Source organism: Arvicola amphibius, chromosome 5 (genome assembly GCF_903992535.2).
Source record: "Arvicola amphibius chromosome 5, mArvAmp1.2, whole genome shotgun sequence".
Lineage (NCBI taxonomy): Eukaryota > Metazoa > Chordata > Mammalia > Rodentia > Cricetidae > Arvicola > Arvicola amphibius.
In genome coordinates this window covers 78,866,747-78,894,321 of record NC_052051.1, presented here as the reverse complement: position 1 = coordinate 78,894,321, position 27,575 = coordinate 78,866,747, and positions in this window count along the sequence as shown.

Below are 27,575 nucleotides of genomic sequence, written 5' to 3'. Positions count from 1 at the left end.
CCCTCCCCCAATAATACTGGTATTGTTCCCATTTTAAAATAAAAAGTAAGGAAAAGGACCAGGCTCATGAATATTTACCTATGTCATATGATTAGTAAGTGATATATTTTAAATTCAAATTTAGGTTTCTTTAAGTTTCTTTTTTCTTTTTCTGATTTCTAAGACTAGAGGATAATTTTTTCCCAGGTCTTTCAGTGGACAGTAAATGGCTTTTGTTTCCTATTAACTCCAGAAAAAAAAAAATGTTTCCAGAACATTGCATAGGACTTGCGAGCTACCAGATTCTTTTCTCACTGACTGACTAGAGACTAAGTGCTCCGCACATGGGTAGCTCAAAGCTCAGTCCCTACTACTCTGAACAAGGTTACCCAAAGCACCTAAGAAAGGCTGCTTCACATCTGTTCTACAAACGTGTAAATCAACACTGTGTTACCTCCATTTCTTGGTGCTGTGAAAACGTTCCCAGAAGAGGCAAATAAAGGGAAAAGGACTTGTGCTGGCAGCTGGCCACACTGTTTCCACAGTAAGGAAGCAGAAAACAGCAAATGAAAACGCTCAGCAGACATTCTCAGCTGCATATGGACCAGGTCTCCAGCCCATACAATGTTGCTGCTTACTTTCAAGTTGGGTCTTCCTGACTCAACTAAACTAATCTAGAAAAGCCTTCACACGCATGCCCAGAAGGTAGCCTTGTTAGTGAGTCTAGATTTTCTCAGACAGTCATTACTAACCATCACAGTAGATTAATAGAAATAGAACACAGATATTCAGAGACACATCAGGACAAGTCTATCTTGCATGATAAATTTATCATTGAAAAATGTGAGAGGAAATATTGAGTGAACCAAGGATGTTTCCAAAGTTTCGACACAATAAGCATATGTTTACCTTGTAAGTCATATTCAAAGTGAGAACTTAGTCTCGTAGGAAATTTTTGATTTGTTGTTTTTATTTCAGCATGCAATTTCCCCTCATGTCTAGATGGGTGAGGAAATCATGTTCATTTTGACTCAAACACATTATTCAAAAGCATTTCTTGAAAACAAAGTATAGCTTATTTTGACGAATCTGAAAGGAAAACAAGCTGTACATTGTCGTGGAGCCCTTCTCCCTCTGGTGACAGACATTGTCATGAAGTTTTGCTTCATCCCCTTCTCTTAGAGCATTTGAGAATGAGTCACACTCTTTAGTGCACTCCTGGTCTTTAATGCATGCATTTGTAATGTTTTTAAAAGAAACACATGGATCCAATTCAGATTCTTTTCTTTTCTTTTTACATCAAGATTTTTATGTTCATTGTTATCCTAGTGAATAATCAGTAAAGATTTCCAAGTGTACATAATGAGCTGCATGATAAGCAGGGTGCAGCTCTGACTTATGGACTTACCTGAGAAAATTTTTGGAGAGAAACAATATTTGAGTAAGAAGGTATGAAGAAATTCCTGTTACATAAGAGTTAATTACATTTAACTCATGTCATATGGCCAGGAGACTACGGTCTTGGATTCCAGTATAGAAAACTGACTCCACGGGTATCATCAGCAGAAGAAACAACTACCGAGTAGACTTAAACACCAGAAATATGGAGATCCACAGGTTCTGGGCACTAAATCACTAATGCCTGTTAGATTGGATGATTTCCACATTGAAAACTCTCCGAATACACATTCTGATTTGAAAAATTACATCTACGCTATGAGCACTACCCACTTAATGCATCTGTTGTGTGTACCTTCAGACTCTAGTAGGAAGGCAAGCTATTCTATCTAGTTGGACACCAAGCAAAGATGCCATGATGGGATAGGATTCAGAGATGACTAGAAGAATGCTCAGTTCCCTACATACAATAGAATAAACACTGATTTTCCAGGATCCTGGACCACGGCAGCAGAACCTGTGGATGACACTTTTTATGGCAAAGGGAATTTTGCAGATGTGAACTTGATGTGGAAAGTCTATTGCCAAAGGGAAGAAGGCATCTGACAGAGCAGATGGGAGCCCAAGGAAGCAGAGTAGACAGAGAAGATGGCACAGGCCTGGCTGTGAAGATGAAGAATGGGGCTAGAGCCAAAGAATCTCAGGAATGCAGTTAAGGAAGCAAGGAAAATGGGCAGGTTTCTCCTCCATAGCCTTTCTTGAGACCAAGGCCCTGCTCTGGACTTAAAATCTACAAGACCATGTTTATTAAAGTTGTTTCAAGATATTAAGTTTGTGGGAACTTGTTGTAGGGGTTAGTGTATCAATTACAAAAACATAGAAGAATATTGATTCTAACAAATTCAATACTCTGACTAACCCTGAATATGGGTAGACAGGGACCTGTGCCATGCATAATCAGAGAAAAAGAGAGGGGAGAAATGTAGGAGAGAGAGAGAGAGAGAGAGAGAGAGAGAGAGAGAGAGAGAGAGAGAGAGAGAGAGAGAGAGAGAGAGAGAGAATCATAGAGAATTTAAGTGATTGTGTAACAAGGGCATAAGGATTTATTATATTTAGTTTTCAGTTGGTTCTCCACTAATTCCCTAATTTCTTTTTTATATAAATGTATAGATCTTCAGGGAATCCCATTGCTTCTATAGAAATAGAAGTATCTTTTTTTGAGCAAAAACATTTAAATTGTTTGACAGAACAATACTGTAAAACTTCTGAAATGCTAAAGTTTCAAGAACTGCATGGCCTCTTACTGATATAAGCAAGAAATCCTTATGTCTAGTTATTTGTCCTTTTACAGAAAAATAATCAGGTAGTCACACTAGTTACACTTCTGCCACTAGTGTAGTAGAGTTCACGAGTCCCCTTAGCAACAGTCCATGCTATCCTCCTTACTATTTGTATCCTGATGATGGTTATTCTGACTGGAGCAGGGGAGGGGGAGAATTTTTAAGTAGTTTTAGTCTGTGTTTTGCTGAGAGCTAAATATCTTGAATTCTTAATTTATTTATTAACCATTCTTACTTCTTTTTTTGGAGAAATTTTGTTCTTTTTCCTTGCCCTCTTTTGAGTTGGTTTGTTCAGATTTGTAGTGTTTCCTTGCTTGAGTTTTTTGTATACTTTAAACCCTATTTCCTTGTCAGGTGTATAACTAGCAGAGATTTTTCCCACTTTGTGGGCTGCCATAGTTTCTCTTTCTAGACACAGAGAGGAAGCCTTTTCATTTCATAAGATCCCATTTGTCAATTATTAGTCTTCTTTCTTCAGAAAATCCATCCTTGTGCCTGTGAGTTGAAGTATACACTCAATTTTTTCCTTTAGCAGTTTTAGGGCGATAAGTATTATGTTGAGATCTGCCCTAGTTAGCTTGACTGTCAACCTGACACAGCTTAGAGCCATCTGAGAGACAAGGAATTGCCTAGATGAGATTGACTTTTAGTTCTTTGGGAGGGTTGTCTTGATTGTTAATGGTTATAGAACACTCTATACCACCTCAGACAGCATCATTCCTTTGGCATGTGTCCCTGACTGCATAAGAAAGCTGAACATGAGTCTATTCCTCCAGAGTTTCTGCTCTACATTCTCAGCTGTAAGAGCCTTTATCAGAAACGTGTTATGCCTTGAGTCCTGCCTTGACTTCCCTGAATAATGAATTGTGATCTGAATGTGTAAGCCAAATACCCCAGCCTTCACTCTCAAAATGCTTATAGTCAAAGTGTCTTTGTCAAACGATTAGGAGAAAACTAAAATAAGATCACTTATTTGTTCATAGATGAATTTTGAAGACAGTGAGAAGTAAGGATTCGGCCTCGGTGGACTTCTCTCCAATATACACACGTGGCATATTTGTCAAAGATCAAGTACCCATTCGTGCATGGAGTTATAATTTTATTTTACTTAATTATTCTTTTCCTTTTATTGGAAACATTTTTCTCACATAATACATTCTGATTACTGTTTCCCTTCCCTCTATTCCTCACAGGTCCTCCCCACTTCCCCTACCATCCAGATTCACACTCTCTCTTGCCTCTAATTAAAAAATAGACTTCTTAGGATTAATAATAAAATAAAACATAATATGATAAAAAGCTAAAGCATCAGAATAGGATAACATAAACAAACAAAAGGAAAGGAGCCTAAGAGAAGGTACAAGAATCAGAAACTCAACAGTTTACACATCCAGGAATCCCATAAAATCCCTAAACTGGAAGCCACAGTATATGTTCGGAGTACCTGGTGCAGACCCGGGCAGGTCATGTATGTACATGGTGCTTCATTCTCTGAGTTTGCATGTGTTTTGATATTTCGAGTTAGAGGGCCATGATTCTTTGGGGTCCTCCATTCCCTCTGGCTCTTACACTTTTAGACTCTTTCTGTCTCTTCTTCTTCAGGGCTCTCTGAGCCAAGAGGGGAGGAATTTGATGGATACATCCCATTCAGGTTTGAGTGTTTGAAGGTCTCTCTGTCTCTGATATTGTCTGGCTGTGAGTCTCTGTATTGGTTCCCATCTGCTACAGGAAGAAGCTGATCTGAAGATGGCCGAGCAAAGTAATTATATATATATTATAATTAAATTATATATATATATATAATTAAATATATATATATAAATATATATATAAATATATATAAATATATATATATAATTAAATATATATATATATATTTAAATGCCATATTCCCCAGATATTTGAACAGTTGAGGGCTGTTTCTCAGGTATAATTATAGTATATAATCTGCCTGGAGGGTTGGGTCTGAGCTTGACTGTACTGGCTCTTAACAGATAAGATTTATACTCGTAAAAAGACAGAAAGAAGAAAAAACTGCTTGCAATTGAAGGTTAATGGCAGAACTGACAATAGTATAGAACAGCTTAATATATTTTAAATGAGGGTTGGATTAAATATAAAGTTTTTTTTGCAAGAGACTGAAAAGTACATACCAGTTTAAAACTTGAGACTTATAGTTTTTGTAGTCTGAAATGAGATGCAATGAACAATTATAACATTAAGCATAGGTGTATTTAAGTTACATGTATGATCACACAAAGAGAGAGTGAACAGGAATTGAGGAAAGTGGATGCTCTTGGTAGGCCCTACCAAAGGCATGTCACTGCACAAAACACACACGCAACAGAGTCAACAAGAAGAATTTAGTGAAAGGAGAAAACAGAAGTAAACCGGGAGACAAGGCAGGTTATACTTCAGTAAGGATGGGAGAACTTGGTCACCTGACCTGGCTCTCATCCAAGATGGCAGCAAAGTCACACTGGGGAACCACGCAAGGAATACTTCAGTAAAGATGGTAGAACTTGGTCACCTGACCTGGCTCTCAGCCAGGATGGTGGCGAAGTCACCTGACCCTAGTCAAAATGGCAGCAGTCACATGTTATATGGAAAAACCACAATTTTTGAGCTTCAGGGATTTTAAGCTCAATAAGAGAGACGTAGAGGCATGATCCACAATGTGGCTGAGCAACCATGCCACACCACACGCTGCAGAGAGGAGCAAAAGGCTGAAATTGAAAAAAACAATCTCATGTTTCCAACTAATCTTGTCGGCAGCAGTAAACATGGCAGGGTCCATTTGCCTATGTGCTGACAGTAGTTAGAAATCTCCCATAAACGTGGAGCTGGTGGGACATCATCAAAGTGGGGGTAAGAGCTGAAGAAGTAGGGCATTAAGACCTGGGGATTTTTGGCCTCTAAAAGGCTTCCATCTCAGGGGGGGAAGGGCATGGATGGCTTTTTACTCACAGCTGAAATTATAAAAACCTACAAAACACCACAAGGCCTATAATGGGGTGTCTCCCCCTATAGGCAGGGTGCAAATTAGTGCGAACACTGCAAGGACCCGTGGCAGGGCGTCCCCTGATCCTGGGTGGGGTGCTATGGTCTGTATGGATCTCGTTGGGATGACTCAGAAATCAGAGAGACCAGAGGCTGCTCTGAGCAGCCTTAAGTTGAGGGAAAGAAAAAAAAGAAAAGAAATGGAAAAAAAAGAAAAAGAAAAATCTGAGGGACCCTGGGTTCCCAGTTGAATGCACCACACAGAGTGTGCAGTGCTAATGTGGGCAGACTGACCCTGTGTCAATCCACACACAATGTTAGCTAAGAGAAGCCACCATAGCAGAATGGGGGAAACTCACCAATTGAAGACAGTGGTGTCAGTAGAAATCACACTGTAGAAATCTCGCTCAGGCATGTGGAACATGTGGTTGTGGAGAAAAAAAAAATACCTGGCTCAGGATTCCGACCCTAGGAGAGGTGTTTGGGGCAGGAGAGCCTCCCGAGTCTTGAGGCACCAATGTAATGGATTATTAAAGATTACTGCAGATCCCCGAGTACCATGTGGAGTGAAAGTAGAATCAGATATTGGTTAGTTATTCCCAAGAGCTTGTGTCATGATTGTCCATTGCCCTAGCACATCTTGCAGGCAGTATACCTTTGCAGATCAAAGGGGTTGTAGTTGGCAACAGTCTGGATTGTTTGGCCAGTCCCATGGGGGCTCTTTGACTAACAACTCAATTAGATATAACACAATTCCAGTAGTGGAAACTTAATTTGCTGACAAGAGATGTCCAACTGGGGCTCTGTATCTCCCATTTTTTTTTTTTTAGTTAAGTTAGTTGGCCTTCATACTTATAAAATTTTGGGAGTTTCTACTATATTTAGGTATCCATATTACTCCCCAAATGGCTTTTAATCTTAGTTGTGTCTCTCTGTATTTCCACCCCTTGTTAAATTTAACCATATTTTCCAGTATTTTTGTACAAAGACTTCTGATTTGAGTAATAGTAAGAAAAATTTTTACATTGTATACATGTGTATACATCTTAATATGCCATAAATACTATCAATTATTGTTTGTCTAAATGAGTTTGCAGTGAAAGCTATTTTCCATATGTCTTTCTTTTTTCCCAGATTATAAATGCATTATATTCCCACAAGTAAATTGCACTGGCTATAAACCAGAACAAAGGAATTATATAGTCATCAGTTGGCATTAAAATAAACATATGTCCCTTCAATTGCATTCATGAATCACTGTTTTTCTTAATAATTCTAAAATGTCTTTAATCAGTAACGTTAGTTATAGGCCCAAGAGCAGAAAGTAAGAGTCAGCCACAGAATATACATTACTTTAATAATATATTTATATTAAAATACATGTATGGGTTTTCTCTAGAAAATTATATAGACATGAATATAAACTGAATTATTTCATATCAGTATTTTTGAGTTAAAGAATTGATAGCCAAGAAGTCCTCTCATCTACATAAACAAAATAAGACATATCAAGTTGTAGTAAGACTAAGTACCTCACCTTGTTCTAAGACTTTGTAAGGCAACCCAGTATGAGGAATAGGGTCCCAAAAGTCAGTAGAAGAGTCAGAGACAGCCCCTGCTCCCACTTTCAGGAATCCCACATGAAGACAAAGCTTCACAACTATCACATATATGCAAAGGGCTTAGGTCAGTCTCATGCAGGCTCCCTGGTTGTTCAGATCGGGCTCTGTGATTCCTTATGAACCCAGGTTAGTTGATTCTGTGGGTTTACTAGTGTGGAATATTTCTCACTTCTTTATGTAGGCATTAAATGTTACAAACTTTCCTCATATCACTGCTTTCATTGTGTTCCATAAATTGGGCATATTGTGTGATCATTTTCAGTGAATTTTAAGTCTTTAATTTCTCTCTTTATTTCTATTTTGACCCATTAATGATTCAGGTGAACATTGTTTAATTTCCATGTGTTTGTAGGCTTTCTGGAATTATTGTTGCTGTTGAATTCTAGTTTTAAGCCAAGGTGATCCAATATGATACATGCGGTTGTACCAATTTTTTTTTTGTAACTGTTGAGGTTTGTTTTGTTACTGAGTATGTGACCAATTTTGAGAAGGTTCATGAGTGTTGAGAAGAAGGTATATTCTTTTATATTTGGATGGGATATTCTACAGATGTCTTTTAAGTCCATTTGAGTCATAACATCTGTTAGTTCACTTATTTCTCTGTTCATTTTTTGTCTGACTGACATGTCCCATGGTGAGAATGGAGTGTTGAAGTCTCCCACTATTAATGTATAAGGCTTAATGTATGACTTAAGCTTTAGAAATGTTTCTTTTACATATGAAAATGCCCTTGTATTGGGGTCATAGATGTTTAGTATTGAGATTTCCTCCTCATAGATTTTTCCTGTGTCTAATATGAAATGTCTTTCTTTGTCTCTTTTGAATGATTTTAGTTTGAAGTCTATTTTGTTAGATATTAGGATAGGTACACCAGCTTGTTTCTTAAGTTTATTTGATTGAAAAAAAATTTCTCAACCCTTTACTCTGAGGTGATGTCTGTCTTTGAAGTTGAGGTGTGTTTCTTGTATGCAGAAGAAAGATGCATTTTGTTTTTGTATCCAATCTGTTAGCCTGTGACTTTTTATAGTTGAGTTGAGTTCTTTTATATTAACGGATATTAATTACCAGTGATTACTATCTCCTGTTAATTTAATTTTCATTAGTGGTGATGTTAATTTGTGTGTTTTTCCCTTCTTTGGGATTTGCTGCTGTGAGATAATCAAATTGTCTGTGTTTTTGTTGATTTAGTAAACTTCCTTGGGTTGTAGTTTTTCTTCTGGTACTTTGTATTGGGCTGGGATTGTGGCTAGGTATTAGTTAAATCTGGTTGTGTCATTGAATATCTTGTTCTGTCCTGCTATGGTGATTGAAAGTTTTGCTGGGTATATTAGCCTTATCTGGCATCCATGGTCTCTTAATGTCTGCATAATGCTTGACCAGGAACTTCTGGCTTTCATTGTCTCCATAGAGAAGTCAGGTGTAATTCTGATAGGTCTGCCTTTATATGTTACATGGCCCTTTTCCTTTGCAGCTCTTAATACTCTTTCTTTATTCTGTATGTTTAGTGTTTTGATTTGTATGTGGTGGGGAGACTTTTCTTGATCCAGTCTATTCAGTGTTCTATAAGCTTCTGATATCTTCATAGAGATATCTTTTTTTTTTAGGGTGGGAAAGTGTTCTTCTATGATTTTGTTAAATATATTTTTCTGTGCATTTGAGTTGAACTTCTTCTCCTTCTTCTATATCTATTATTCTTAGGTTTGGTATTTTTATGTTGACCCATATTTTCTGGATATTTTGGGTTAAGCTTTTATTAATGTTTTATTTGACTGATGAGTCTATTTCCTCTATATTATCTTCAGTGCTTGAGATTCTCTTTTCCATCTCTTGTATTCTGCTGTTTATGCTTGCATTTATGGTACCTGGTTATTTTCTCATGATTTCTGTTTCTATAATTTCATTGGCTTGTGTTTACTTTATTGTCTCTGTCAGTTTTCAAGTCTTGAATAGTTTCTTTCATATGTTTGATTGCTTTTCCTTAGTTTCTTTAAGAGATTTGTTGATGTCTTCCTTTTTTGTTTGTCTTTCCCTCCATTTCTTTGAGGGAATTTCTTATTTCCTCTTTAACGGCCTCAAAAATTCTCTTAACATTATTGTTAGCTTATTTTCTTTTGCTTCATCTATATTTGGTTGTTCAAGTCTTGTTGTTGTAGGGTCATTAGATTTTACTGGTATTATATTGTTGTTTCTGGTGTTGCTTGCATTCTTACCTTGTCTAACCATCTTTTTCTCTAATTGATGTGGTTGGGGTTTTCTGTGACTCTGGTGATCAATCTTCCAGGTGCCAGTCCAAGGCTCAGATAGTTGTTCCTCATGGTTCAGTCAGTGCCATGGTTCCACTTACCCTGTTGGTCACTCTGTGTTTCTGGAGGTCCTCAGTGCTCCAGGGGTCTGTTCTGCTCCCATGGAGTTCACTATCTCAGGCATGCTCTGGCCTAGGTTGGTGGTTCAGACTATTTCTGTAAATGTCCCTGGTCTGGATCTGCTTTTGCAGAGGTTCATGGCTTGGGGTTGGTCGCACAAAGTTCTCTGGCTCAGGTATAACTTACTCAGAGTTCCCAGACTCAGGTATGCCCAGATCTGCATAGGTCCTGGTTCAGGCCTACTCCCTCAGAGGTCTCAGACTCACCTCCAGACCCACAGAGGTCTCTGGTTCCTGCCTATACACTCGTAGATCCCAGACTCATGCCTGGACCCGCAGAGGTTTCTGACTGGCCCATTTCCTCACTGGTTGCTCCCCTGTACCTATTTCTGTGGAGCTCACTGTCAGGTCTGCTACAGCCTATGTCACTGGCTCAGTCCTGCCTCCGCAAATGTCCTTGGTCTGGGTCCTTTCCTGTTTTCACAGGGCTCACTGTCTCAGGGCTAATCTGGCTCAGTCCCCCTCTTATGGAGCTCACCATCTCAGGTCTGTTCTGGCCTAGGTCGCTGGCCCAGTCCTGCTTCTGCAAATGTCCCTGGTCTGGATCTGTTCCTGCTTTCACGGATCTCTCTGTCTCAGGCCCTCCCAACACTTGGGAGACAGAGGCAGACAGACCTCTGTGAGTTCAGATTATGGTGTCACACACCTTTAATTCTAGCACTTGGGAATTAGAGGATTATTTTTATAAGTAATCCATACACCAAAGCATATCTGGAAATGTATCCTTGATATACTAATTGAGAGTTGAAACTGTCCTGATTCATTGTTAAGACATATTACAATCATTTACTAGCCTAATACATTTAGCTTATAAAGACTGGATATTCTAGAACTCATCTTTTATTTTTAAGCAACACATCTATCTATAATATGTTTCCTAGACTTGTTTCACAAAGTTCACCTCCTAGAATATGGATTAGACCAACTGTTTTCTGTTCCTTGTGTCAATTACTTAGTCAGAAAGACAGAGATAATTGTAAAATTAAAATGAATAACCTGTATCAGGATAATGGCTTAGGAGATATTTATCACCAAACCTGATGGTCTGAATTTGATCCATGGAACTCACAACGTGGAAGAATAAACTTACATTTCTAAGTTATCCACTGACTGTCACATGAATGTCATGGAATGCACACATCTATACCAATTTTTTTCAGGCCACCAACTAGCTCCCAAACCATGACATGGAGACATCTTACTAATTATGACTGCTTGGCCTTATCTTAGCTCTTGTTTTAATATGTTATGTTTCTCTTTATCTACATTTGGCCTCGGGCATTTTTAGCTTTCCTTCCTTCTGTTTGTCTTACTTTCACTACTTCTCATGTCTGTCTGTTCGGCAACCACCTGACTTCTGGTCTCAGGCCTCTCTCTCCCTTCCTGCAAGCCAAACATTTTTCCTCCTATTTATTCTCTCTGCCCACTAGTCCTTATTGTCCTTCTCCTTCATAGCTATTGGCTTTCCAGCTTTTTATAAAACCATAAGGTGCCTTAGGAAGGCAAGGTGAAACAAATACAACATGTCTTAACATAATTAAATAAATGTAGCCCAAACAAATGCAACACATCTTTACATCATTAACAAAGGCTGCAGAAAGAAATGTAGCACACCTTCACATAGTTAAAGTAATCATCATGAACAATGTAACACATCTTTACATAGTAAAAATGGTATTCTACAAGAACACTTCTCCCTGACAGAGAATAAAAAATAAATATCTTAAAAAGTATTTGTTGTATATAATATTTACATATTTTGGGAACCAGACATTTAATTTCATCTAATACTTTCCTAAATTTGAGTGCCCATTTTTCTAAAAGTTCAAGTCTTAATGAAAATTTCCAATATGGTCAGTATTAAAGCCTTGTCTATTTTCTTTATGATACAGTTACTCTGATATTATCATGGTTTACTCCACTACTGTTGAGCAGGACTCTATTAGTGAAAACATTGTTTAAAATATTAGTAGTTCATATTTATATACTCATTATTGCTCTCCTAATGATCTTACGTCAGAAAGGAATTTTTTCTCTGAGACCAATAATAATATAGAGGGATAGTACATCAAATTTAGATATTAAAATGTATTTTTCTACCAATAAAATTTAGTTTCAGACACTGCTGGATACATAATATTTGCTAATCTCCTGCAACTAAATACAAAAATTGTTAATTTAAAGTTAACTCAATAACCTATTTTCAGCTTATTCAGTCACAAATTAAAAGCCCTTATTCATTTGTGTTACTTTCTTAAGATTGCTACAACAAATAACAAAGATTTAATGACCTGGAACAAAGGAAGTATATTTTCTTATGTGTCTAAAGTCAGACACCCACATAAAACATCTTGGTAGGAGCTAACTCGTCTGAAAGCTTCACTGAAGGAAGCCATTTTCTCTCCAGCTGTTAAGTTTTGCTTGTTTTGTATTTAAATAATTTTCCTTTCTGCCTCAGTGCTCAGACGGCTTTGTCTTTGTTTTCCTTCCCTTCTGTAAGTACTGTTGGACTTTTTGGATTTAGACTAACCAAACCAACCCAGGATCATGTCATTTTGTGGTCTATTTATTTTATAATATATTTTTCATACAATATTTTCTGATCATGGTTGCCTCTCTCTCGTCTTCTCTCCAGACAAAAATGATCTCATTCTTTACTTAATTGTATCTGTAAATCCCCTTTCAAATAAACTATCATTAATGAAGACCAAACAATTCCAACTGGAGCATGTCCTTCTTTATTATGTAGTTTGTAGAAACACAATTCAACTCAAGGTATTATTAATGAGCAATGGCAATGGCGACATCATCTTTAGTATGTCACCTGGTAACTTATATGAAAATTGTGTTTCAGCTAATTCTTCATAGAATGTAAAAGCAAGAGATCATTGGCAAGAATATTAAGTAACCATTGAAGAATGTCTTCCCTCAGCAAAAATTACAGTTCCAATAGTTTCTGGGCCAAGCATGCATTCTTGCATTCTTGAAAAATTGGTTTAAAAAAAAGTTAAGGAAGTAGAATTAAGTTTGGATATTATTCAAATATCTTAGAAACAATGAACCAATCTTTTATACATAGGTTATTCAGGAAAGATTTCTGGCAGGTGTTTACTCTCAAGTTTTATAGCACTTGGTGACTTATCGTGACTTGAGTAGTCTAGTGTAAAGCATAACCCTTCATAAAGAAATCTCCATCGAAATATAAGTTCTCATCTCTTTTACTTAGTAATTCATGTTAGATAAATGTCAGTATAATAGCATTCTACATGCTGAAATTCTTTGAAAGACCCATATTTATGACCATGGACCTAAATGAAAGAATGCACTGCTATCCAGTAGCTCATTACACAACACATTTTACAATTATAATCACATTAACTCACAATAAAATAAAAAAACAGAATGTTCTACTGATTATGACTCATAATATAGTTAATTGGACTCTTTTTAAATATTAACTTTTAGAGTCTTCCATCCTCTGAGAAAGTGAAATGTGTTCTAATGTGTAGGAGATACCTTTGGTTTAAGCTCTAATTATCTAACTGTTCATTCTACACTCAGTCCTAGATCACGAGGTTCACTTCTTCTTAGAAATGTCCTCTTCCTAGTTTAAGATCTACAGGTTTCCCCACTGCCAGTTTCCCCCTAGGCCTATGTGGAACACTTTTTTTTTTTAATTTTTATTTTATGTGCATTGGTGTTTTGCCATGGGTGTTGGGTACCCTGGAACTGGAGTTACAGACAGTTGTGAGCTGCCATGTGGGTGCTGGGAATTGAACCTGGGTTCTTTGGAAGAGCAGTTAATGCTCTTAAACACTGAGCCATTTCTCTAGCTCCAGGAGCACTTTTTTTTTCTCTGAGTTTGCAGCTTCTTTGTCCTCAGTGATGCTCACTGGTGGCTTTGACCAAAGAAAGTAAAACAAAACCAAAAAAGTGTGCTATATTCAAAAAATAGCCTTTGATAAAAACATGAGCATGATTATTTCATGACTTTTTAAAATAAATTTGCCTTGATTAAAATCTTCTGGCTGGACTAGAAGCAGTCTTTCATTACTCTAATTCCACAATGAACAATACCTTATAAAATGCTTAGTAAATATTGTCTTTATAATACAATGTGGATAAGTGATAAATATAAATGTTCAACAACAGTGTAAAATACGTATTTGAATACCAAGAAAAGTAGTAAGGACAATTAAACATTAGCTGATGTTCTGGTAAATGCTGTCCTGAAAGTCATGCAAACTTCACCTAAGCACTGGTATTCACTGTGCACCCCAGAGAGTTTTCCTGACCAGAACACAGGACCAGGCTGATGTCCTCAAGACTTTGAAAACATTGCTAACAGTTATAGCAAAGATCTGAGTAAAAACAAAATCTATTGTTTTCATGGAAAGGTTAAATTGACAACTATATTTGATTCTATCATTTTACATTTTTGTTTTGATTTTCATTAATATTAAGCAGGAGTTTAGTTATTGTTAATTGCTATATCTCTATATTTGTGAGCAGTATATCATGAAGATGTATCTCTGACATAAGGAAGTAAGAGTAGAGGAAGACCCGTGGGTACCACAGGTGAGGAATTCTGGTCTATGGACAATAAGCCCTCAGTATTTGTTAAGGGTTGCTTCATGATCCTCCTCAGAGGTCTAGATTTTAGCAGTTCAATTACATAATATAAAATAACTTCATATTTCCAAATAAACCACACACATACTCTCATCTATTCTTAAATCATCGATAGATTAGTTATGATCCCTAATGCAACACAAACATATTTAACTTGTGTTGCTCAACAGATAATGACAAGAATATGTACAATTTCATTATATATGCAATTTATTTTTAAATACATTGATCCACAATATTTCACTATATGGAACTAAACCCTATGGATACTAAGTCACAATTCCATGCCTGTATTTAACTATATGTGATTTGTAGACATATATAATATACATACACAAATACATATACATTTACTCATATATATGTATATATAAACTGTAGTTTTAATACAAAAATTAATTAATTTTCTTTGGTCTACATGTTATTTAATTGTTGTATAACGAAAATGGATAAAAGTGAAAGTTACACCTCTAAGATGGCTCTTGATTCCAGAACTCCAAAGTACATTCCATATTCTTACACTGGATTACTACAGTGGTACTCTGTGTGGTGGCCCTGCCTTCCTCTTTTGTTCTTCAATCTTCTGTTCTCAGTAAAATGAAAGAAACATTGTTTAAGAAGTAAAGTAGACATAAAATTTTTCCTCCTTAAACTACTCAGTGGATTTGATGCTACCATTTCCCTACTCTTTACTGTCTCATGGCTCATGAACTCACGCAGGATCGGGTCACTACTGATTTTTCTCACCTCAATCAGATCTTGTCCTCTGCATTAGAAACAGGATTAGAATGACTGAATATTTTCTACTCCACATGGAATAGAAATAGTAAAATCAGCTGCTAGATTCATTCTAGAGAACTTAGGTGCTTTTAAAATGCATTTATAAACAGATATATACGATGAATATTGAAACTAAAATGAGTTAACAAAGAAATGAAGAGCAAACTTAACGTTACTGTGCTGTCCATGGCCTTTTCCTTCACATTTTAAAACAGAATTTTAAAAGGTGGTCACCTAAATATTTAGAGGAACATTGGGAATAGAAGAAGAATTCTGGGTCCTTCCATGCATATTCATTACAACTTTAATTTATTACCATGTTTACCACTAATATTGCAGAGCAAATTATATTCTGTATCAGGCCCAAAGGGGGTTTCATCTTCCTGGTTTGGCTGGGCACCAAAACAAAACACATTAAACAGAGGGATTGCACTGCAGACTGTGAATACTTAACATGATGTAGAAGTTGCTGCCTCTTAAAATGAATACCACTCAGCCTTCCAGTGACCAATTAAGCTAGTTCTACTCATTTTTCACCTCTGTGCATGGAGACGTGTTGTCCCAAAGAAACGGTGATGGTACAAATATGAAAAAGACTCTTCTTATTGTTAATCCCTGCATGAGTGATTGTGCCTTCCACTCTGGCATCCACTAGAACAACAACAAAACAGAACTTCACCTGGGTCTCCTTCCTGTTTTAGTTTAGAGAAATTAAGCAAGAAATGATGATTGTTTACATCAATCTTCTCTGATATTTAACAAAACAAATAAATAATTTTGCAAGCATTTTGCCTAAGTATTTAAAACAATGCAAAATACTAGAAATCCATCTTACTCTTAGACTTGCATAGGACAGATTACTTAAAAAATGGTCCTAAATATACAACATTAAAGAATCCCACTCAAATTTTTGTAAAATAAGCTCATAACTTGGCTTAATGTGGTGTTGTACCAATGGCATTTGAAGTATGGTCAGGCAACCAAATTTAAAAGGTTAAGGGTGATAGATAAGTATGGGATAAAAGCTTTAAGCAGGGCCTTTGCTTCTGCGTTTTTAGAATAAGGAGTTTACAGATTAGTGCTAGACACTAATGCCAGTGATTATGCAAATACCCAAATGCAAAAGATTCTATTTTTGCTTTCATGATTATATAATTGATACACCATGAGAAGATTTAAAATGCTTGATATTAATTGCGCTGAAAAGTATACACATGAATTAACTAAAGCAAAGATGTCATGTGCATCTTCAAGGAAAGCTTGTTTATACCCCAACTTCTATGTATTAATGCCATCCGCACAGCATTGAAGGATCCACTGGGAAACCTGGATAAAAGTCTTGAGTTACAACAGAGGTCATTTTTACTCTGAAGTTTAAAATTTGTAAATGTGAATAGTGCTCTTTTCCCCCTCCTTTTGTCCCTAAACTCTAGTTTCTGTACTGAACTAAGATACCCACTGATATGTACGTCCAGTGTTTAAGGAGGGCTTTAAATCTTGACATTACCAATAGGTCAGATAGAAAGGTGAATGCAGGCCATACATGTAGTATTCTCAACACACAGTCGATCTGCATCATCCCTAAAATTCTTGTTTATAAATTCTTTCTAATCGTGTGTCTCAAAAATAGAGGTTGCACACATTAAAATTTGAAATTCAAAGGTCTAATAATCATTGTGAAGTAAGAAATTTCTAAGCATATCAACTACTTCAATATTGTTTTGTACTAGAATACACCCTGTGCATATCAGTAGAGTGTAACAAAGATAATATACTCATCAAAGGTTAATAGCCTCTGATATTACAGATGACCTACAATGATTGGAGAGATGGAAAAAGTTACATAAACAAGTTACATTTTGTCAACTTGACTCACACTGGAGTTACCTGGGAAGAGAAAATCTCATCTAAGTCACCTTCTACAAATTGGCCTATGAAGATGTCTGTGGGTTATTTTCTTCATTTCCAAATTATGTGCTATGTCCCAGTACACTATGGGAGGGACAATTCCTTGGCAGATAGCCTTGAAATGCCTGAGAAAACAAACTGTAAGGAGAAAGTCCGTAAGCAGTGTTTCTCTGTGGTCTCCGCTTTGGTTTCTGCCTCCAAGTTCCTGCTTTGATTTTGCATGTTGGCTTCCCATGATAATAGACTACAATCTGTAAGCCATATAAATCTTTTTCTCCCAACATTTATTTATGTTATGGAGTTTCATCACAGCAAAAGAAAGCAAACCAGAACACTGATGCTTAAAATATGTTGTTCAAAGGTGTCTCCTCTGTCAGCCATTGTCATAGAATAGGCGGCAGGGTGGTGAGTAGAGAAAGCCAGTGTTCTCATCCAGGCAGGGGTCTTTCGATTTTTAATCCTTCATATTATGGATGTCAAAAGATTATATGCTGTTTCAAAAAAACATGTATCTTCTTAAACCTTGTTTACATGTACTTTAAACTTCTTAGTTTGGACATACAATCAAGTATTATAAGAAATGCAAAGGCCAGTATTTTAAGTTCCTAAGGCATGACTTTTCACTATGAGGCACAAGAACAGTGCTCCTCTAGAAGTTCCAAAAGAAATTATGGGGGCAGATGTGAGCAACAAAAAGCACTAACATTTATTCTGCATTCGTAAACTTATTTAATAAATAGCATTGATGTAGAGAGATAAAACAAAGGAAAGGGAGACAGCGTTAGACAGAGAGAGGAATTGATCTTTCCAGGTCCCTAATCAATTCTTACAATTCTTTTTTTTTTTTTTTTTTTTTTTTTTTTTTTTTTTTTTTTTTTTTTTGGTTTTTCGAGAATTCTTAATCGTCAAGTCATCAGTAGGGTTCTTGTTGCCTTATTCTTTTTTCATTTTTATTTGTGGAAAATTTACAGCATGAATGGAAATAATGAATCACTGTATCTACGTCAAGAGTGCACAGATAATTAGTAGGACTTTCATGGAAAAGATAATTTACCTGAAATGGTAATGTTCATAGCCGTAAAGTGAAATTATTAATTTCTGGGTTTTTTAAGTATTATAATTTAACTTGTATTCTTTGTCTCTTGCTCAGAGAGTAGTACAAGGTAATCTGCACTATATAGTGTGTTAGCCATCTGCACCGCTCTGTATAGTGTGTTAGCCTGGGCGCTGCTCTGTATAGTGTGTTAGCCTGGGCGCTGCTCTGTATAGTGTGTTAGCCTGGGCGCTGCTCTGTATAGTGTGTTAGCCTGGGCGCTGCTCTATATAGCATGTTAGCCATCTACACTGCTCTATATAGTGTGTTAGCCTGGGCACTGCTCTATATAGTGTGTTAGCCGTCTGCACTGATCTGTATAGTGTGTTAGCCTGGGCACTGCTCTATATAGTGTGTTAGCTGTCTGCACAGCTCTTTTAAAACTCTGAGTGGATGTAACATTTAATCGTGGGATTTGAAGGTAAATATCCAATAATGAAAATTCCCTATGTTGGGTCTAAGGGATACAACTGACAGCATGGCCCTATCCCCAAGAAATTTACATTGTCCTGGGAAAAATATCTTTAAACAATTTAAATTATACTATTCAATCAAGAGTTCTAAATACACATGCTCTAACACTAATCTATATGAGGATTTGGAACTAGAGCTCTGATGTCAGCAATGGATGGCTAAGTTTTGTTGTTACATGACACACCTAGTAAGACAGAGCCTCAGTTTAGGAATTGTCTAATCGTCTCCCTCAGATTGGCCTGTGAACATGTCTCTGGAGGCATTTTATTGACTTTATTTGGTAGATGAGGGACCAACCCAGTTTATGTGGTGTCACTCCTGGGCAGTGGGCTAGGGCTGAGTAAGATAGGCAAGTGAGCAGGAACACAGCAGTGCACCTATATATACTGTTCTTCTAATGGTTTCGCGTCAAGCTTCTGCTTTGGTTTCCTTTAGTGATGGACTGTGTCTCAAAAGTCTAAGCTGAAATAAATCATTTCTTCCACAATTTTTCTTTGGTTAGTATATATCACTGACAAAAAACATTCTATGACAATTTATTATGCCCTTCATACTTTTTTTAAAAAATAATACCTGATTTGCAAAAAGCTAAGGTTTAGATTAAAACTTTCCTTATTCTTGTGATTAAAAAGGAAAAAATAAACAGAATCCCCAAAGCAGAAATTTAAATCATCATGGTCATCATTAACAACAACGTGAGCAACAATGAAAAAAAGAAACAAGAGACTGGTTTGGATACTCTACATGAGTATTTAGCCAGTTATGTTCTTCTTTTGACCATTTTTTCCCCTTTCAGAAAACAACAACAACAAAGATGAATCCAAATTAACATTCTAATTCTCAATTGCAACACAACTTGGTCTATAAAATGTATCAATTATATTTAAATTAACATTACCTTACAAACACACCCTTTGCCATTAGTAAATATTAGATTGTCTTTTGTAAGGGCCTAGATGCTTTCTTGGATGTATAGTTTTTCATCAAAATTATTCAGTTTAACTTTTATCTTTTTTCTCTGTTTTTCTATGACTACTCTTTTGATTACTGTATAGTTTGCAAATCAGCAGGTTACTGTGTTATTACTTAATAATTAGGAAATGTCCTGCCTTGTTGGGCATGAGCTAACGATCCCTCTGCAATTCTGAGACATGTAATTTGGACCAAAGATTATAGGACAGAGGAGCTGAGTACTCTGGCAGCATCTCCTCTGTGGCCATTAGTTCTGGTGCTTTCTGGTACAAGGGATATTATCACTTCAAACAATTATAAGAATGTGTTGTTTAAAAATTAAACAACCTGCATTCAAGACTTAATCTTGTATAGTGCAAGGATGCAGGGAGAGTTAACTTTAAAAGGAGTTTGACTCTTGAAAGTATTTCAGGATTTTTATCAGTAACCCTATCAAATGATAATGGATTAGGCAGAAATGGGCAGGAGAAAAAGTTCTTATTTAAGAAAAAAAATAAGGTTTGGTTTCTAGTATTTAAGTGACTCTGTGTATTGATGTAATAAATTGCAAGACAACCTTTGCATTTTCTTTTGTCTCTGTGCTGTATAGTTGCATAATGTTTAAGACTTCTATGAGAGTGGAGTCTGATAAATACTGATACTATCACAAGGGATAAAATAATGATCTGTGCATTCCTGTAAATTCTCCTAATCTCATGACTTATTTAAATGAATGGCTACTTTATGACTAATCTGGGTAAAAATAAAGGTCTTTGAAAATCCAAGTTAGCATCCTTAGTCTGCTTCTAGTATTTTATCTATGTAAAACTGAGCAAGATCAACAAGGATGAGAACAGTAAGTGAGTAAAGTGGTTTCCTTTGAGCCATATTCTTGCTACTCTAATCAAAGAGATGTTTTTGTGATTTGAAATCATATGGTCCATTTAAAACATTAGTGTATGGGAATTTTATCAATCCCAATTTAATAAGAATTTTCCATATGTCATTCACTTTTAGTTGATTTATTTGCATATTTTTATTGTATTATAAGAGCAGGTTTAAAGGAGACATTGCTATCTCAATAATACAGAAGAGTAAGCAATTTTATGTTTATTAGTGTGGTGACTATATCTAGCATCAGGTAGCTTTTCGGAGAGCTGTGATTCAAATCCATGTCACATTATGACACATAGTTTGCTGTTTTATTTTCCCAATTTGTATTTTAAGTACTTAGTAAAATATTGAACCCAAAGTTGATATTCATGTACATATTCTTTGCACTCAGAATTTAATTTTAATTTGTATTAAACTTTCTTCTACACTTATTTTTCTCCTTTATGTACTTTCTTTTTCAATTTTAGTTTACTTCCTCATTCACTGATTGTACTTTTCTGAGTATGATAACATATTACCTTGCATTATTTAAAGGCTTAGGCAAGGAGAAGTATATTCAAAAGTTTTCAGGAGCCTGACATATCTTTCTAAATTTTTTCTCTATTTAAGATGAAGATCACCTTGTTGGCTCTATTTCTGAAGACCTGTACCAGAAAGTATAGGGGACATGAGGTTAAACATAGAACGCCTTCCTACTAACATATAGCATCTCCATATTTCTTTCCATTATTGAAAGTATCATTTCAGTCTCTTGTTAGTTCACATTAAAATGTGTGAGTGAAAACTGAAGAAAAACGGAGGAATGCCCAAGAAAACCAAGCATACCATTTTCTCAGAAATAGGAAACTCCCTGAACTTAGTGTGTAAATAGAATGGTCTAAATCTTTGTTTCATACTTAGTGTTTGTCTCTTCTATTGGAAATCATATAATGTTTCAGACAGTGTAAGGTGATACAAATTAGAAGACAGTTATCCATATGCTGTAGGGATTTAGTTTTTGGTGGGTTGAAACATAAATATCTAATATTAAATGAGTTTGAAGAGAAAGAAAGTTCTGTGGATGAACAATGGAGCTTACTTCCGAAGATGTTGATGAACCATCGGTCCTTCTTGTGGTCATTCTCTTTTTAAACAAAAACATGCAACAATTATCCTGTCGTTCACAAGCACTGTAAGCACAGAGGCTGAAAGTGAAGCTGTGAACCTTTACTGTCACACATTAGCTATTACTAAATATATGGAAGAATAAATAGACATAATCCATAGAATTTCTATTCTTATAAATAATATATTATTCAAGAAAGCATATTATACGAAGGAATTATATTTACTAACATTAATTAATCAGGTAGTATAAACTTAGATTTAAAAAAGATTAAGTTCAATAAGCATTTAGTAAACAAAGATGATAAAGTAGTTAGGTATTTGCCATCTGACAATTCCAATATTCTTAAGTATTCCATTAGAACTTGAAAGTTGTTTACAATTTTAGTAGGTTGAAATAAATAATGGGTCTCTCTCTCCTACTTCTGTATCTCCTACAATGGTGCTTGCTCTGAGATTTTCAGAATACACTTCTACCTCTACCAATGAAATGGAATTATAATTATATGCAGAATAATATGTGTAACGTTGAGGTTCTGATTGATATATATGGACTATGACAAATTGTTGATAATTGACATAATAAAAATAAGCAGAAATGATGAGTTTGTTATAGATGCATTTGGAAATATTGTTTAGATCAGTATGACTGAATTATAGACATTTTAGATGATACTGAGATCTGAAACATAGTGCTGAAGGTACGTTTGATGTTTCATGAGTGTTGTTGCATCAAATAAAGACTGAAATGCTTAGAACTGAATGGGGTTGAATATCACTCAATAAACCTTGCAAAAGAAGAAACTCTAATATTGTAGTTGTGAGTCTCAAGTAGCAGAGCATCTTAACATCTGCTAGATGCTAAAAAATAAAAGTTTTACTCAGTCAGTTGGATATTATTTTCATATGATTTGCTCACTATTTGAAAATGAGCACTAAAGGTGGAAGAGCATGTCTGAAATAGCTCAAGATGTCAAAGAAAATGAATAGAAGATTGATAAAATGTTAAATGGAATGGGGAATTTGGATAGTGAGTGATGGGTAGCTGAAAAACAGGATGTTATAAAGCCCCATGACTGAGGAATGCAGAATCTTAAACTTTTCTGTGAAGCCAGCAATATACACACACACACACACACACACACACACACACACACACACACACACACACACATATATATAAAATCTTAATAAAATGGGCAAAAGTTTTAGAAATGTGGTAAACATTTCTAGAGACATTCTTCTTTTTTGAATTGCACTTCCTTATATAGAGAAGCTTCATACTGTTTCTTTGAGGTTCTATAGTTCTGCATATTTCCTCTTTAAAGGAATGGTGAAATAAACTGAGGATGAAGCAGTCCACAGAGGAAGAGTAGCAAATGTGAAATGCTATATAAACAACCCTCTGAGACAATTGCAGGTGACAACTTGACTTGAGATTGCCAAATAATAATAAAAATGATGAGCCTTGGATGAGTGTGTGTGAGATGCTGGGGATCAGACTCAAAGCATGGCATAGTTTATATAAAGTGCACTACCACTGATAATACCTACAAGGTCAATAATAACCCTTTTCAAATAGTACCCACTTGCTTATTGTCATAGATAGACATGTTAGGCCCCTATATCTAATTTACATTCACAACTAGTTGCACTATTCCGACCAAAGAAAGGATATTAATACTGATCCGGAAAAACATTAGACTATAGAGTAAAATGTGTAAATAGTTATTTTTAGTTCTCAAGCTGTGGGAAGTAGCTTTATTTTAAGCACAGACTATCATCGAATAGAAAACTTTTTAATTCATCTTCTTTAACATCAGTATTAGAAAAGGCAGTGCTGTTACAAAATGCTAGCCATGCATTTAAAGAGAATGACACCTTAGTTACAGTACTAACACATATTGGTCGTGTATTACAGTGTAAATTTTATAAATGAATGTATTGTATTGAAACCTGAACTACGTGGAATTTATCTGAATAAAATAAGATATACAAAAATGCAAAATGAGCATCTGTGCCTGTTTTCCAGTCTCTTGGTCTCTATAATATCTCTGTTGGTGCAATTCATTCTATAATAGAGCAATATATGATTAAGTATGAAATAAATGGAGAAAGAAGTGTAATAGTAATATGTAATACTAAGGCAAATATCCTCTTATGAAGCCTATTTTGACTAATACTTTAAGAAATAGTAAACGTTATATGTAAAGTCTTAAAGTACAAAGTCTGTAGAAATATATTCAACTATCAAAGGAAAAATAATTTCCATAGCTTGGTCTTCACTTATATGACAATCTTAATTTATAACTATTATTATTACCTTGCTACTTCAAATATAGTTTCCTTTTCAGAAAGTAGATTCAGAAATTTGTTTTACTTGTTTCAGGAATTATTTATTTTTGTTTCTACATTGAGAAAATCGTTTGAGAAGAACTCATGTTTATTGATAGCAAATGTAGCTTGAGCCTGAAACTTGAGCTCAGAAAAAAATACTCACTTTAATCGCTACTTGTCGCAAGTGGCATGTTCTTACCTGTGCTGACTTTTGTGGTAAAAAGTGAGATTTTCTTGGGTGAACACACCCCTCACAGTCCTGACTTTCTTTCTCATGTTCTCCCTCCTTCTGCTCCTCGTCAGGACCTTGGGAGCTCAGTCCGGTGCTCCAATGTGGGGCTCAGTCATTTTCTTCATCCATCGCCATGTGGAGGTTCTATGGTGATATGCAAGAAATTCATCAGTATGGCTATAGGATCTGGCCTTTTCCGGCTCCCTCTCCTCAGCTGCCCGAGGAACTAGCTGGGGGCATCTCCCTGGAAACCCAGGAACCCCTCTAGAGTCAAGTCTCTTGACAGCCCTCAGATGGCTCCCTTAATTAAGATATATGCTTCCCTGCTCCCATATCCACCCTTCCTATATCCCAAGCATCCCATTCCCCAGAGCTCTCCCGCATTCTCCCCTTCACGCTTTTCTCTCCCCATCTCCCCTTGGTCCCGTCCCACCCACCCCCAAGTTCCCAATTTTTGCCCGGCTATCGTGTCTACTTCCAGTATCCAGGAGGAGACAGAACTAACGGGAGATTACCAACTCCAGTTGGAATGGGACTGATGGAACATGCGACCAAACCGGACTCTCTGAATGTGGCCAGCGGTGGAGGCTGACTGAAAAGCAAGGACAATGGCGATGGGCTTGGATTCTACGGCATGGACGGGCTCTGTGTGGGCCTTGTCAGCTTGGTTGCTCACCTTCCTGGACCTGGGGGGAGTTGGGAGGACCTTGGACTTAACATAAAGTAGGGAACCCTGATGGCTTCTTGACCTGGAGAGGGAGGGAGTGGGGGTATGGGTGGAGAGGAGGGGAGGGAAGGGGGAGGAGGAGGGGAGGAGATGGAAATTTTTAATAAAAAAAGAAAAAAAGTGAGATTTTCTCTTTCAATGAAATTGTCAAAACACTTGTGCATTATTTCTGTAGATGAAGAATGACCAGATAAATTTGTTTTCCATGAGTATTCTGAATCAAAGTCAAAGCCAACAGTCATAAAAAATTTGACAAAAGTGAACATATTTGTTAAAGTAAAGCTAATATCCTAGAACACAATGAACAAAAAGTTGTATTTAGTAGAATCATTGCTATATGTGATACATAAAAACATCTTAAGAAAAATATTCAACGTATTATAGAGTAGTATATAAGGATGCTCCATGTAGTATTTTTAATTAATTATTTAATTTTATTTTATATGCATGTGTGTGAGTGTAGTATGTATGCCATGTACATGCCATACCAGTGGGAAACAGGAAAAGTCATCGGGTCCCTTGGAACAGGGAATTGTGAGTCACCAGGGAGGGGGCATGGGAGGTGGAATGGAGTGGCAACTGAACACCCAGGTCCTCTTCAAAGGCAGCAAGTGCTCGCCACTTCATAGGTATCTCTCTAGGCCTTGCTTAGAGAGATATTAAGAGAAGATGTTCGTGGGTGTCAGCATGCTCAAAGTTTATTAGTATGCTGCTTCATTTTTCATGGTATTTTGGTTTGATCTGTGGCATCCTATATCTGGGAATAGTTAGACTAGCAAAGACTTTACCATAACACCCTACCAAGGAAGATTCAGATTTTGTTAATTTTGTAATAGAATATTTGTATAGGACATTGTTTATAATATCAGTATTAACCCTAAGCTTCTATAATATTGATATTCATGGCACTTATTTAGTACATGGAAGTAAATAAGAAACCCATACATACACATTGTCAGAGAGATGTGTACCTTGCTGGAGAATAAAATAAGGTCATCACAAAGTAGGGATAATTTTAGCTAAAGTGGACTAGGTGCTTTTGTGTTAGAGATGTCTTAAGCACTAATCAGAGAAGGCCAATCTCTGTGACAACACACAAAGTACAGTGGCTGAGGGTGCTCCTTCCATGTGACAGGGAATTTTTCAGCAGCTCGTGTTTGGCTGGATCTTACCCATATTTAAATTCTCAGTTCAGGATGTTGTGCTCACTAGTAGTCTATAGATAGGGAACCTGGGAGTTAAAGAAAAGTTCTCTGAAAGAAATGATTTTATAGTAGAGAAAGTGTTAAGGCAAAATGCCCTGAGTAAAATAAATCTAATATATAAAGAAATCTTATAGCAAGGTATCTAGCATGTTTAGAGCTGTGTGAACAATAGAAAAGACCAGGTTATTCGTGCATTTGTTTGCTTATTACAGTTACCTGTATTTTTAATTTTTATCATTACATAGTCAATATTTATACTTAGTTTCTTTGAGAGTTTCTTCATGTATGTAAATTGTATTTTATTATATCCACACCCTATTGAATTCTCATGTCACCATTCCATTACTACTGACCCAATATTACTTTCCTGTTCTCTTTACACTTTCATGTATGTTTTTGGTGGCTCAATGTGTTACTATACAGTTGCCTACAGGAACACGGATGAGAGTTTGTTTAGGGGAGTTTGGGCACCTTCTAGTGACTACACTGCTAAAGAGCCCCGCCCCAGGAAAGATGTGAAAGAATGAATAAAAAATGAGACCAAGTATTATTTTTTAATAAATGCTATAAATCACTAAGAATTAATACCCTCATAGGACCTGTAAGATCAGGACACAGATGTTATTATTCATTGTTAGGGATCTCTAGAGCACTTGTGTTTATATAAATAATACTTACTCTTATTTCCCCATTCATCACTTGTATATTCATTCTTAAAATTCATTGAATGAGATCTAAACATGTAGGTCAATGGCCAACTTTGACTATCATGTGTGAAAGACTGGAATTATAGTCTATAACAACAACTTATTTTATTTATAGCTTTGCTTTACTTGTTGAATTTTTAGACCTTTATATCAGATCACTTTTGAGTTAGTTACCAATCAAATGAAACTTTGAGAAGGGCATTAGTTGCTCACAAAATCAACAAGAATTTGCAGTGGTAGATTTAAAATAAATAATGACAATGATAATGGTGAAGAATTAAGAAGGAATAGCTGAGGATCCTAGGATCTATCACAAGATAAGATCCTAGAATCTTAGGATAGACATATTTTGTTCAGAGCAAGAGTTTGAAGGGATAAAATTCAATTATCTTCATATTTGGGTTCATTTTATCTTTTTGTTCCCTTTGGCTCCAGACTTCAAGACAGAATTATCTAATAATCCTAGACTGTATTCTGGGTAATCTTTTTAGCTGAGCTAGTTACCAGAAGGAATCCAGCAGTCAGTAGGAAGGTGAGTGCATACTGAGCAGATGAATTCCCTAAATACTTACTATAATCTGTTAAACAAAACACTAAGCATGTAAGATGCACTCACATATAATATCTTCTTAAAGTTTGGGAGAATGAAATATACATACATAAATGTAACTAACACTCAAGAGAAAATGGTTACCTGACATAAAAATCTATATTTAAGTATAAATCTGAGTGTTTATATATGTGTATAAAGAAGGCTATAGGTAAAGAAA